The following is a 13,797-nucleotide window of genomic DNA, read 5'->3' on the forward strand; positions in this document are numbered from 1 at the left end:
TGGGGGCGGGCGGGCGCGGGGGCCGCGCGGCGGCCGGCGAGGGCGGGAGCGCAGGGGGCGGGGGGCTGCTGCTGCCTCCGCGGGCGCCTCCCCACGCCCTGTGCGTGCCGCCGCCGCCGCCGGGGAGCGAGCGGACGTCGCGGCGCCGCGGGGGGGGGTGGTGGGGGGACGCTGCCGCTGGGTCCGCCCGAGCAGCCGGGCCGCCCCCAGCGCGGCCAGGCCGTGCCGCCCGGGCTCGGGTCCCCAACCGTGGTGGACTAGGCCGGCGAGCTCCGGTGCCGGTGCCGGTGGTGTGGGGGGGAAGGCGGCGCCCCTGGACCCAGGGGCCCGGAAGTCGTTGGCCTAGGGGCCCCGAGCGATTGCGGACGGACCCGTTCCGGGTGCCAGGGACCTCGGGCGCAGGGTCCGGGGAGCCTAGGGAACCCCCAAAGGGCCGGCTCCAGCAGCCACGGCCCTGGCGAGGAGGAACTGGGACAGGCCTGAGTCCCGTCCCGGGGATTGGGCCGGCATGCCCGCCGGGGAGGACACCCTCGGAGTGACGGCCGCTCCTGGAGCAGATGGGGGGTTCTGAGAACAGGAGGGTTCCTGCCGTCTCCGGCCTCTGAGTCTTGGGGAGAGGAGGCCTTTCACGGAGTGCGGAAGGACAGGGAACAGTCCTCCCCCCCCCCCCAAGACCAGTCAGCAAGCCTGGGGGTTTCTCAAGATGAGGGGGCACAGGGGTCCACCTGAGGGACTCAAAGAATTGGAGTGGCTCTGGATGTACATACAGGTAGAGAGCAGCAGGGTGGTTCTCTGTTATAGGATGGCGGAAACCTATGTTCTTGAGGCCTGGGAGAAGAAGATAATTGCTGGGAAGAAGATGAGGGTGCCCTTTGCTTTCTGAAATGACAGGGGAATTAGCCAGGGTGTCCTCTAATTGAGGGGCAGAGGCGGTGAGAGCAGAGTTTTACCAGAGGGTCTTGGAGAGAGATCAACTAGAGTTGATCTAGGCTTCCAAGGAAGGCTTGGCTGCCTAATTCTTTCAAGACCAGAGATGGTGAGAACCAAGAAGTGGGGGTTTCCTCCATTTTTGGGAGATTCTTCCTACATCTTGCCTAGGCAAATAAGTGAATTTATGGAACATTTTTCATTAAGTGCTTGTGCCGATCCCTCCTAATTTGTCAGCAGCATGCCAACTTCGTATGTTTACCGCCCACTGACTAGAATAACTTTCATTTACTTCATCAAGTACATTGATTAGCTACATTCTACTCAGCTTCATTTGGGTTAGTTTGGGTCTTGATCTGATCCTTTGAACTCCAGTGAGATGACTCCAAAAAGCTTATCCCATTGATTCCCCCACCTATCCCTACCCCACACAGTAGTCTCCAATATGATTTATCCAGAACTTCATTTTCTCTGGCTATTTCCCAATATAATAGTTATGTGATCTGGGATCGTTCTGGATCACCTTCTAAACGAGTAAAAAAGGGAGTAACTAAGGAGTTTGCACTTAAGTAAAAATAAAGTTTCAACTTTTTGTTTTGTTATTCAAAGTAGAATCTCACTGTAGCCCAGGCTGACCTGGAATTCAATATGTACTGTCAGGCTGGCCTCAATCAAACTCAGCGATCCTCCTACTTAGGCATCCCAAGCACTGGGATTAAAGGCCTGTCTGTGCCTGGCAGAGAAAGAATGGGCTCTTCAGGGCCTGTAGTTGCTGCAAATGAACTCCAGACAAATGCCTAAACTGCTGAGCCATCTCTCTAGCCCCTCAACTTATTTTTTTCTTGAGGCAACCCAAATACTCTAACCCAGGCTGGTTTTGAACACATCATGATCTCAGACTCCCAAGTGCTCCCATGAGCCACAGCACTCAGGAAAAGTATAGTCTAGGCTGGCCTTAAATTTGTGATCCTCCTGCCTCCCCTTTCCAGTAATTAGCCACCAGAGTGGGCCACCACAACTGGTGGGGAATTATTATTATTATTTTTTTTGTGGTAGAGTCTCATTCTAGCTCAGGCTGACCTGGAATTCACTGTGTATTCTCAGGGTGACCTCAACTCTGAGCGATCCTATTACCTCTGTCTCCCAAGAGCTGAGATTAAAGGTGTGTACCACTGTGCCTGGCAGATTTTTTTTTTATTTAGTCTAAACTTCACAATAGTGAAATAACTATTTGTAGATAGAATTTTTTTCCACATTTTTTGAGGTAGGGTCTCGCTGTAGCTCAGGCTGACCTGAAATTTCCTATGTAGTCTCAGGCTGCCCTTGAATTTACCGAGATCCTCCTACCTTTACCTCCCGAGTGCTGGGATTAAAGGCATGGGATTTTTTTTGTCTTTTTGGGGGGGAATGTGCCAAGCCCAACAGACACTTTCTTTTTAAATTTGTTTTTTTTTTTTTGTTTATTTTTATTTATTTGCTTGAGAGTGACAGACATAGAAAGAGGCAGAGAGAGAAAGAGAATGGGTGCACCAGGGCCTCCAGCCACTGCGGACGAACTCTAGATGTGTGCGCCCTCTTGTGCTTCTTGCTAACTGGGTCCTGGGGAATCGAGCCTCGAACCAGGGTCCTTAGGCTTCACAGGCAAGCGGTTAACCACTAAGCCATCTCTCCAACCTGACACTTTCTTTATAAATAACAACTTTACATGTTTTTATTATACATTACTGTTATTGAAAGTAACTCTTTATACAAAACATACAGATACAAAAACATCCTTGGTTAAGAAAAGCCATTTGTAACTGGGTGTGGTGGCACACTCCTTTGATCCAAGCACTCAGGAGGTAGAGGTAGGAGGGCCTTGAGTTTAAGGCCACTTTGAGACTACATAATGAATTCCAGGTCAGCCTGGGCTAGAGTGATACTCTACCTCAAAAAAACAAAAAAGCCATTTATTTGTGTACAACATACACAGATACATATATTCATAGATTTTACATCATTATAATTTACAAGTATACTATTTAAATTATTTTACATTTTGCCTAGAGGAAATTATACAAATGAAAACTGGAAAGGCAACCTAAGTTGTTACACTTAAAATGCTACAAAACATTTTTAAAGTTATTTTATTGAAATATCACAACCAAGTTTTCAGTATTGGATCATTGTTGCTTTTATTAATTTATTTATTGAGGTAGTGTCTTGCTCTATCCCAGGCTGACCTGGAATTCACTATGTACTCACAGGATGGCGGGGATTTTTTTTTTTGGGGGGGGTAAGGTCTTGTTCTAGCCCAGGCTGACCTGTAATTTACTCCATATTCTCAGGGTTGCCTCAAACTCACTGCAATCCTCCTACTTCTGTCTCCTGAGTGCGAATGCTGGCATTAAAGGTGTGTACCAACCATGCCCAGCACCCGGCCTCCTTTTTTTTTTTTTTCCCAGGTGGGGTTTTACTCTAGTCCAGGCTGACTTGCAATTCATTGTGTAGTCTCACGGTTGCCTTAAACTCATGGTGATCTTCCTACCTCTGTCTCCTAAGTGCTGGGATTAAAGGTGTGCACCACCATGCTTTTTTTTTTTTTTTTTTTTTTAATGTAAGCTGCAGAGAGAAAGAGTGAGAGAGAATTAGTACACCAGGGCCTCCAGCAACTGCAGTCGAACTCCATATGTGTGAGCCCCCTTGTGTCCATTGCGTCCTTGTGCACTTGCATCACTGTGCATCTGGCTTACATGGGACCTGGAGTGTTGAACATGAGTCCTTAGGCTTCACACAGGCACCTTAACTGCTAAGCCATCTCCCTAGCCTTTTTTTGTCTTTTTGAGAAGTGCTCACTATGTATCCCAAACTAACCTAGGATGGTGTCCAACTTACAGTTGTGTTAGGATTGCAAGTAGACTCACATCCAGCTGAAAAGACTTGATAGTTTCAGGGGGGTTGTGTGTACACTAAGGGTGACTTAGGGTTATACCCCTAGTCCTTAATTTTTTTTTTTTATTTTTTTTGTTCCGTTTTTATTTTATTTATTTGAGAGCGACAGACACAGAGAGAAAGACAGATAGAGGGAGAGAGAGAGAATGGGCGCGCCAGGACTTCCAGCCTCTGCAAACGAACTCCAGACGCGTGCGCCCCCTTGTGCATCTGGCTAACGTGGGACCTGGGGAACCGAGCCTCGAACCGGGGTCTTTAGGCTTCACAGGCAAGCGCTTAACCGCTAAGCCATCTCTCCAGCCCATAATTTTTTAAAAAATATTTACATGTGCATGTGTGTTTGCATGTCATTGAAGGCTCACACATGCCACCTCGCATACTGTGGAAGTCAGTGACAGCCTCAGGTGTTGGTCCTCACCTTCCATCTTGTTTGGGGCAGGGTCTTATTATTTATTTATTTTTTCACTGCATATACAGGGACTCTCCTATACCTGCCTGTCATCTTGCTGCAGGTGCACTGGGATGCCAGACATTCTTGCTCCTGTGAACGGGTTAACATGGGATCAGAACTCAGATCCTTAACTTGTACAGCAAGTGCTTTTACCCACTGAGCCATTGCTGCTCTTTCCTCTCTCCCCATTTTTTGAGGTAGGGTCTCACTCTAGGCCAGGGTGATCTAGAATTCACTATGTACTTTCAGGCTGGCCTTGAACTCACAGCAATACTCCTACCTTGGCCTTCCCCATGCTGACTTTAAAAATATATATAATTTATTAGAAAGAGAGAGAAGATAGATAGATGAATGGATGGGTGGGTGGGTACGTAGGTAGGTAGGTAGATGGAAAGAAAGAAAGAATATAGGTATGCCAGGGCCTCTAGCCACTGCAAAGGAACTCCAGACATATGTGTCTTCTTGTGTATCTGACTTTATGTGGGTACTGGGGAATTAAACCAAGGCCTTTGGCTTAACCACTAAGCCATCTCTCTAGCCCCCCATGCTTGCTTTTAAAGGGTGTTATTTATTTATTTATTTGGCAGAGGCAAAGAGAGAGAGAAAGAAAGGGAATGGGTGTACCAGGGCCTTCAGCCACTGCAAATGAACTCAATGTATCTGCCACCCTGTGCATCTGTTTTAGGTGGGTCCTGGGGAATCAAACCTGGGTCCTTTGGCTTTGCAGACAAGTGCCTTAACCACTTAGCCATCCTTTCAGCCCTTAAAGGATCTTTTTTTTTTTTTTTTTTTTTGTCTTTGAAAATAACTACAGTGCAGGGAGATCTGATAAATGCCTGTAAATACAGCACTCTGGAGACTGAGCTAGGAGGATCTTGAGTTCAAGCTCAGCCTGAGCTTCCTAGTAAGAAAGATTGTCATGAAAAACATCAAGCTTGGCATGGTGGCACATGCCTTAAATCTCAGCACTTGGGAGGCAGAGATAGAATCGCAGTGAGTTCAAGGCTACCTTGAGACTACATAGTGAATTCCAGCCTAAGCTAGAATGAGACCTTATCTTGTAAAATAATAATAATAATAATAAATAAATAAATAAAAATTAAAAAATAAAAACTAAGATACAAAAACAATAAAGAAAACTAGAGAATACTTCTTTGGTACTGGCAGTTGAACCCATGGTCTCACACATTAGTTAAGCCTGTACTCTTCCACTGAGCCTCTGAATATTTCATATGGATGGACACTTCTTTTTTATTTGTTTGTTTTGTTTTTCGAGGTAGGTTTTACTCTTGTTTAGGCTGACCTGGAATTCACTGTGTAGTCTTAGGGTGGCTTGGAACTCATGGTAATCCTCCTATCTCTGGTTCTGGAGTGCTGGGATTATAGGCATGTACCACCATGCCCAGATTGAATGGACAAGTTTTAACATACTGAAAAATGTTTTTTTTTTTTTTTTTTTTTGTGTGTGTGTGTGTGTTGCTGGGGACTAAACCCAAGGCTTTGAGCTTTCTAGGCAAACTATCTTATCACTGTGCTAAATTTCTAGCCCCTAGGTTTTAGTAAAAATTTGCTGTACTTGGTGGTGTATAATCCCAGCACTTTGGAGGTAGAGGTAGGAGGACCATTGTGAGTTTGAGGCCACGCTGAGACTACATATTTCCAGGTCAGCCTGGGCTAGAGCAAACCCTACCTCAAAAAGCCTCCCCCCACAAAAAAATAGAAATCAGGGGCTCACAATGTGAGAACTATGAGAAGAGAAGGGAGGTTAGACTGATTTGAATGATACAAGCACAATTAGGTGTTTGTACTTGTTTCTTTTTGTTGCTGTTGTTTTTTCCAAATATTTTTCTCCATTTAATTATTTGAGAGAGTGAGAGGCAGAGAATGGGCATGCCAGGGCCTCCAGCTGTTGCAAACAAACTCCAGATGCATGCGCCACCTTGCGCATCTCCCTACATGGGTCCTGGGGAATCAAACCTAGGTCCTTTGGCTTTGTAGGTAAGTGTTTTAACTGCTAAACCATCTATCCAGCCCTGCTTTTATTTTATTTTAAGAGAGAGAGAAAAAACAGTGCACCAGGGCCTCTAGCCACTGCAACAAATTCCAGACACATGCGCCACCTAGTGCATCTGGCTTTATATGGGTAGTAGAGAATCAGACCTGGGGCTTTTGGCTTTGCAGGCAATCAATCATCTTAACCACGGAGTCATCTCTAAAGCCCTGGTTTTGTTTTTGTTTTTTAAATCTTATTTATTTTCAAGCATAGAGAGAGATAGAAAAGAGACAGAGAGAATGGGCTCACCATGGCCTCTAGCCACTGCAAATGAACTCCAGATGCATGTGCCCTTGTGCATCTGGCTTATGTGGGCCCTGGGTACTGAACCTGGGTCCTTTGGCTTTGCAAGCAAATGCCTTAACCACTATGCCATCTCTCTACCCCCTGTTATTGTGGTTTTTTTTTTTTTTTTTTTTTGAAGTAGGGTCTCTAGCATAAGCTGACCTGGAGTTTACTATGTACTCTCAGAGTGGCCTTGAACTCACTGCAATCTTCCTACCTCTGCCTCCCAAGTACTGGGAGTAAAGGTGTGCTCACCACACCCAGCTTGTATTTGTTGTTAACCCCATTAGGAGTACATAGAGGGATTTCTAAGTGAGAAATTGGCCTGTGGCCTTTGGTAAGATCATTTTGGTTTCTATGTGGGGAATGAACTGGAGGATACCAAGATCAGATACAGAGAAGCAGCTAGAAAAGCCCATGTAACAATATGGTGGCCCAGATATGGGTTAACAGCACAGATGGAGAATGGGGAGGGTGATTCAAAGCAGCACATACATATATACACTCTGTAGAATAGATAGGAGAAAGAAGAGGCAAAAATAACTTGTTTCTTACATTTGAAATTGAGTGGAAGGTAATACCAGTTAGACCTAGGAAATAAAGGAGCCAGTTTGAGAAGGGACATGAGTTCATTGTAGAAGCTTATAAATATCAGGGTGTAGAATTCAAGGAGAAATTGAATGTGAGAATCATAAAATGCAGAATTTTGACTAGGTTATAAACAAGCACATATTGGTGCCTAAGATAAATAGAGCTATGGGAGACATAAAGGTGTTTTAGATAAGATAATACCTGAGCACCCAGCCTGGTAGTAGGCACCTGTAATTCCAGCACCTGGGTGGCAAGGCAGAGAGGTAGGATGATCTTAAGTTTGAAGCCAGCCTGGGCCACATAGCTAAACTCATACTTTAAACAACTAAGGGCTGGGAATAGAGCTCAGGACACTAGTCTAGCATGTGTGTGGCCCCGGATACATAGATTGAATCCCCAGCACTAGAAAAACAAAACAAAACAAATTTCAAAAAATAAAAATCAATACTTGCCCTTCAAAAAGCTACAGTGTAGTTATAGTTATTAAGTCTTTCCAGTTAACTGCAGTGTAACTGCAAGTCCATTCTTGGAGACATCAGAAAAGAAAATGCTTTAATGGTGGCTTCATGAAGGAATGAACTTTAAACTGGCCCTTGAAGGGAAAAGAAATGAGGAAGGGAAATGCTAGGACTTGGGCAATAAATATGGCACAGAAATTTGAAATTACATTAATATATGTTCAAAGTATAGTGAGTGGTTATATACTTGGAATGTACTAAGGTTTCAGGTTATAAATGCTGCAGATAAAATTAGAATTGTTTAGCTGGGCGTGGTGGCGCACACCTTTAATCACAATGCTCAGGAGGCAGAGGTAGGAGGATTACCATGAGTTCGAGGCCACCCTGAGACTACATAATGAATTCCAGGTCAGCCTGAGCTAGAGTGAGACCCTACCTCAAACAAACAAACAAACAAACAAACAAATCAAAACTGTTAAAAAAAAATTTTTTTTTTTCCTGGTAGGGTCTCACTCTAGCCCATGTTGACTTGGAGTTCACTATGTAGTCTGAGACTGGCCTCAAACTCACAGCAATCCTCCTACCTCTGCCTCACAGTGCTGGGATAAAAGGTGCGTGCCACCATTGCCTGGCTTTAAATTTTTTATTTTTTGTTTTTTCAAGGTAAGGTTTCACTCTAGCTCAGGCTGACCTGGAATTCACTTTGTAGTCTCAAGGTGGCCTTCAATTTATGGTGATTCTACTCTGTCAATGCTGGGATTAAAGGTGTGTGCCACCTCACCTGGCTTAGATATGATGGAGAATGGAACTTCAAAGGGGAAAGTCAGGGGGCTGGGGAGGGTATTACCATGGGATACTTTTTATAATCATGGAAAATGTTAATAAAAATTGAGAAAAAAATGTTTAAATAAAAATAAGAGTAGCAAAAAAATGTTTTATTTATTATTTATTTGAGTGTTTGAGAAAGAGGCAGATGGAATATGGGTGCTCCAGGGCCTCCAGCCACCACAAACTCCAGACACATGCACCACCTTGTGCACCTGGCTTGAGGTGGGTACTGTGGAATTGAACCTGGGCTTTTAGGCTTTTCAGGCAAGTGTCTTAACTACTGAGCCATCTCTCTAGCCTAGTAGAGTAGTTTAGAGCTGGAGAAATAGCTCAGTGGTTAAAGGCCCTTGCTTGCAAAGCCTATTAGTCGGGGTTTAATTCCTCAGTGCTCACATAAAGCCAGATGCACAAAGTAGCTCATGCATCTGGAGTTCATTTGCAGTAGCAAGAGGCTCTGACATGCCCATTTTCTTTCTGCCCCCCCCTTAAATAAATAAAAATATTTTGAAAAAAAACTGGACGTGGTGGTGCACACCTTTAATCCCAGCACTGGGGAAGCAAAGGTAGGAGGGTTGCTGTGAGTTCAAGGCCGGCCTGGAACTACAGTGAGAGATCCGAGTGAGCCTGGGCTAGAGTGAGACCCTACCTCCAAAAAAACAAAACAAAACAACAACAAAAAAATAAAAATTAAAAGAAAAAACAACTAGAATGATGTAGAGCTAGTGAGGCAGACTTGAGTGCGTGCTAAGTATGTGTATTGGAGGCAAGCAGGTTTTATAGCAGATCTGAGGAATTTATAAGTTCTGGGTACTAGGTATACATTCTAGCTTGCATCTATTAGCTGCCTTACTGTTTAGGCACAGGCCGAGTCATCTTCACATACTTGTGTAGTTAAGTAAATACAACATGCTTTCCTGTACTCTCTAGGGTGACTTCTTTTCTTTTTAAAAATATTTAATTAATTAACTTATTTGGGAGAAAGAGTGGAAGAGGCAGAGAAAGAGAGAGAATAGGTGTACCAGGGCTTCCAGCCACCGCAAATGAACTCCAGATGCATGCGCCACCTTGTGCATCTGGTTTATGTGGGTCCTGGGGAATCAAACCTGGGTTTGGCTTTGCAGGCAAGCACCTTAACCTCCAAGCCATCTCTCCAGCCCAGACCTTGTTTTTCTTTTTTCTTTTTTTTTTTTTAAATGTTTTACAGTTTATAGTTTCAAATTTTTATTTATTTATTTATTTATTTATTTATTTAAGAGCAACAGACACAGAGAGAAAGACAGATAGAGGGAGAGAGAGAGAGAATGGGCGCGCCAGGGCTTTCAGCCTCTGCAAATGAACTCCAGACGTGTGCGCCCCCTTGTGCATCTGGCTAACGTGGGACCTGGGGAACCAAGCCTCGAACTGGGGTCCTTAGGCTTCACAGGCAAGCGCTTAACCGCTAAGCCATCTCTCCAGTCCTCTTTTTGCTTTTTTGAGATCGGGCCTCACTCTAGCTCAGGCTGACCTGGAATTCACTATGTAGTCTCAGAATGGCCTTAACTCATGGTGATCCTCCTACCTCTGTGCTGGGATTAAAGGTGTGCGCTAGTATGCCCAGCCAGACTTTTTTTTGTCTTTGAGACATAGTCTCTAATTCAGGCTGGCCTTGAACTACCTGCAGTCTTTCTACTTTGACCTTCCAAGTGCTAGGATTACAGGCATGAGTCATTAGCTCTGACTGTTTTTTCAAATGTGTAGTCTAAAGGGTTGTGGATATTGCTCAGTGATAGAGCACTTACCTAGCATGTGCAATGCCTTGGGTTTGGTTCCTAGCACTAAAAAATAATTTTTCCTCAACTGTGAAGACTAACAGCTGCAGAATGTACTGGGGCCTTCTGAGTTTTATTTTTATTTATTTGTAGAGTTAGAGAAGGAAGAAAGGAGGGAGGGAGGGGGAAGGAGAGGGAGAGAATGGGTACATTAGGGCCTCTAGCCACTGCAAACAAACTCCAGACACATGTGCTACCATGTGCATCTGGCTTTCATGGGACTTGGAGAATTGAACCTGGGTCCTTAGGATTCTCAAGCAAACATCTTAACTGCTAAGCCATCTTTCCAGCCCCCCTCTGAGTTTTTATAACAGTAGGATAATACTTTAGAATCAGTGAGCACATGGAGCACATGGTGCTTGATGTTTTCCTCAGTACCTCTGCAAAATAGCTGTCAGACAAGATTATCTTCCTATTCAGTCTGTAGTATTAGAGAAGTTCCTGTTAGGCTGTTCTCACACCTATAATCCCACAGTCTAGAGACTTGAGTTCCAGGACAGTGTGGGCTAGAGTAAGGCCCGGTCAGAAACTGGGTGTTGTGGTGCAGACCTGTAATCCCAGCATTTGAGGTAGAAGCTGGAGAATCAAAAGTTCAAAGGTCATCCTTGGCTCATACTGAGATACAGGGTGGCCTTAGCTATGTGAATACCATCTAAATGTGTTGTAAAAAGTGGGAGCTGGAGAGATGGCTTAGTGGATAAAGTGCTTGCTATGTTACTGTGAGCAGCTGAGTTCTGATCCCCTACATAAAACCGGCTGTGGTGGGTATATGTAATCCATGCCCGATGACAAAAAGGGAAGAGAATCACCTGGAAGCTTGCAGAACCAAATAGTCTGGCAAACAAATGCAGTCTAGTGATTAATGAGAGACCCTGTCCTTTACCTCCACAAGCACACTTGGTATGCATCTGCCTGTACTCACATAATGAACATATGCACACACATATATAAATAATAAGTAAATAAAAACAAAACAAAACAAAAAAGTGGAGCCAAGCGTGGTGGCTCACACCTTTAATCTCAGAACTCAGGAGGCAGAGGTAGGAGGGTCACCATGAGTTCAGAGCCAGCCTGGGACTACAGCATGAGTTCCAGGTTAGCCTAGGATAGAGTGAGACCCTACCTTGTATAAAATCAAAAAATTAAAAAAGTTGTTGGGCTGGAGAAATGGCTTAATGGTTAAGGTGTTTGTGTGTGAGGCCTAAGGCCCAGGTACCCAGTACCTATGTAAGCCAGATGCAGAAGGTGGTTCATGCATCTGGAGTTTGTTTGCAGTGGCTAGAGACCCTGGTGTACTCATTCTCTCTCTCTCTCTCTCTCTCAAATAAATAAAATATTTTAAAATAAAAAATGTTTTTAACCAGGCTTAGTAGCTTATGCCTCTAATCCCATCACTTTGAAGGCTGAGTGGCAGGATTGCCATAAATTTGAGGCCAATTTTAATCTACAGAATGAAACCCTGTTTCAAAAAAAAGTTGGCCAGGTGTGGTGACACACTCCTTTAAACCCAGCACTCAGGAGGTGGAGGTAGAAGGATTGCCATGAGTTCTGACTACCCTGAGACTACATAGTAAATTCCAGGTCATCCTGGGTTAGAGCAAGACCCTATCTCAAAAACAAATACAAAAACAAAAAAAAAACAACAAAAAAAACAAGGCTGGGCATGGTGGCATTCACCATTAATCTAGTACCTCATAACAGAGGAGGATCACTGAGTTCAAGGCCACCCTCCTGAGAGTACATAGTGAATTCTAGGTCTTCTTGGGCTAGTGTGAGGCCCTACCCCAAACAAACAAACAAAAATGTTGGAGCTGGGGAGATGGCTCAGAGATTAAAGGCACTTGCTTGCAAAGCTAGAAGGCCCAGGTTTGATTCCCCAGTACCCATGTAAGACTAGATGCACAAAGTGGCATGTACTTCTGGAGTTTGTTTGCATGCCTTGCCATGCCCATACTCTTTCTTTCTCTCTGCTTACAAATAAATGAAAATATTTTTCAAAAAAGTTATTAAAAGCCAGGCATATTGTGTGGAGATTCCTAAAACAGCTAAAGATTGTTATACCATATGACCCAGCTATAGCACTCCTAGGCATATATCCAAAGGAATCATCTCATTTCCTTAGAAGTACGTGCTCAACCATGTTTATTGCTGCTCAATTTATAATAGCTGGGAAATGGAACCAGCCTAGATGTCCCTCAACTGATGAGTGGATAATGAAGATGTGGCACATTTATACAATGGAGTTCTACTCAGTGGTAAAGAAAAATGAAGTTATGAAATTTGCAGAAAAATGGATGGACCTGGAAAGGATTATACTTAGCGAGGTAACCCAGGCCCAGAAAGCCAAGTGCCACATGTTCTCTCTCATATGTGGATCCTAGCTACAGATGATTGAGCTTCTGCGTGAGAATGAAAATACTTAGCAGTAGAGGCCAGTAAGTTAAAAAGGAGACATAAAGGGAAGAGAAAGGAAGGGAGAAGGGTACTTAATAGGTTGATATTGTATATTTGTAAGTACAATGATTGAGATGGGGAGGTAATATGATGGAGAATGGAACTTCAAAGGGGAAAGTGGGGGGGGGATTACCTTGGGATATTTTTTTATAATCATGGAAAATGCTAATTTTTTTTTTAAAGCCAGGCATGGTGGTGCATACCTTTAATTCCAGCACAGAGGTAGGAAGATGGTTATGAGTTTGAGGGTAGCCTGGGACTACGGAGGGAATTCCAGGTCTGCCTGGGCTAGATAAGGGTGAGACCCTACCTGGAAACAACAACAGTAATAAGAAGTTATTAAAGTTTAGAAAGTGAATTCAACCTTTGTTAAGTGACAGTACGATGCAAGTCACCTTCCCCTTTCTATGCAGCTTAGTTCAGTTAGCAGCTCCTTGCCAAATATTTATAAAGGACAGAGTACTGGGTGAGCTTTAATGGGTACTTGCACAGAAAGGATGTAATTCATACTTCCTAGGAGTTTACTGTTAGGATGGAACTAGTGGTGTGCTGTAAATTGCTCTACAGAAGAAATAATAGGCCAGTAATGGCACATCCTGTAATCTAACACTTGGGAGGTAGAGATAGAAGGATCACCATAAGGTCAAGGCCAGCCTGATCTACACAGTGAGACTCTGTCTCAAAAGGAAAAAACAAAACACAACAAAATAAATAAGCAAACAAACAAACCAACAAAAAACCCACTAGAGGCTGGGAAGATGGCTGAGTGATTAAAGGCTCTTGCTTGTAAACCTTGCCCACCTGGGATCAACTCCCAAGCCATCCACATAAACTGAATGCAGAAAATGGTCCAGGCATCTGGCATTTTTTTTTCTTTGTTTTTCAAGGTAGTATCTCACTCTCCCCAGGCTGACCTGGAATTCACTATGTAGTCTCAGGGTGGCCTTGAGCTCAAGGTGATCCTCCTAACTCTGCATTCTGAGTGCTGGGATTAAAGGCATGTGCCACTAC

General features: G+C 44.1%; 1 protein-coding gene across 1 annotated transcript in view; it reads left to right on the forward strand.

Moving 5' to 3' along the window:
• Nucleotides 1-479: 479 nt before the first annotated feature.
• Gmeb1 (glucocorticoid modulatory element binding protein 1) overlaps nt 480-13,797 on the forward strand; it is a 50,570-nt gene continuing 37,252 nt past the window's right edge. The window contains exon 1 of the mRNA XM_045150932.1: nt 480-769. The gene's annotated coding sequence lies outside the window, so the exon portion shown is untranslated. The remainder of the gene's footprint in view (nt 770-13,797) is intronic.

Source organism: Jaculus jaculus, chromosome 5, assembly GCF_020740685.1.
Source record: "Jaculus jaculus isolate mJacJac1 chromosome 5, mJacJac1.mat.Y.cur, whole genome shotgun sequence".
Classification (NCBI taxonomy): Eukaryota; Metazoa; Chordata; class Mammalia; order Rodentia; family Dipodidae; genus Jaculus; species Jaculus jaculus.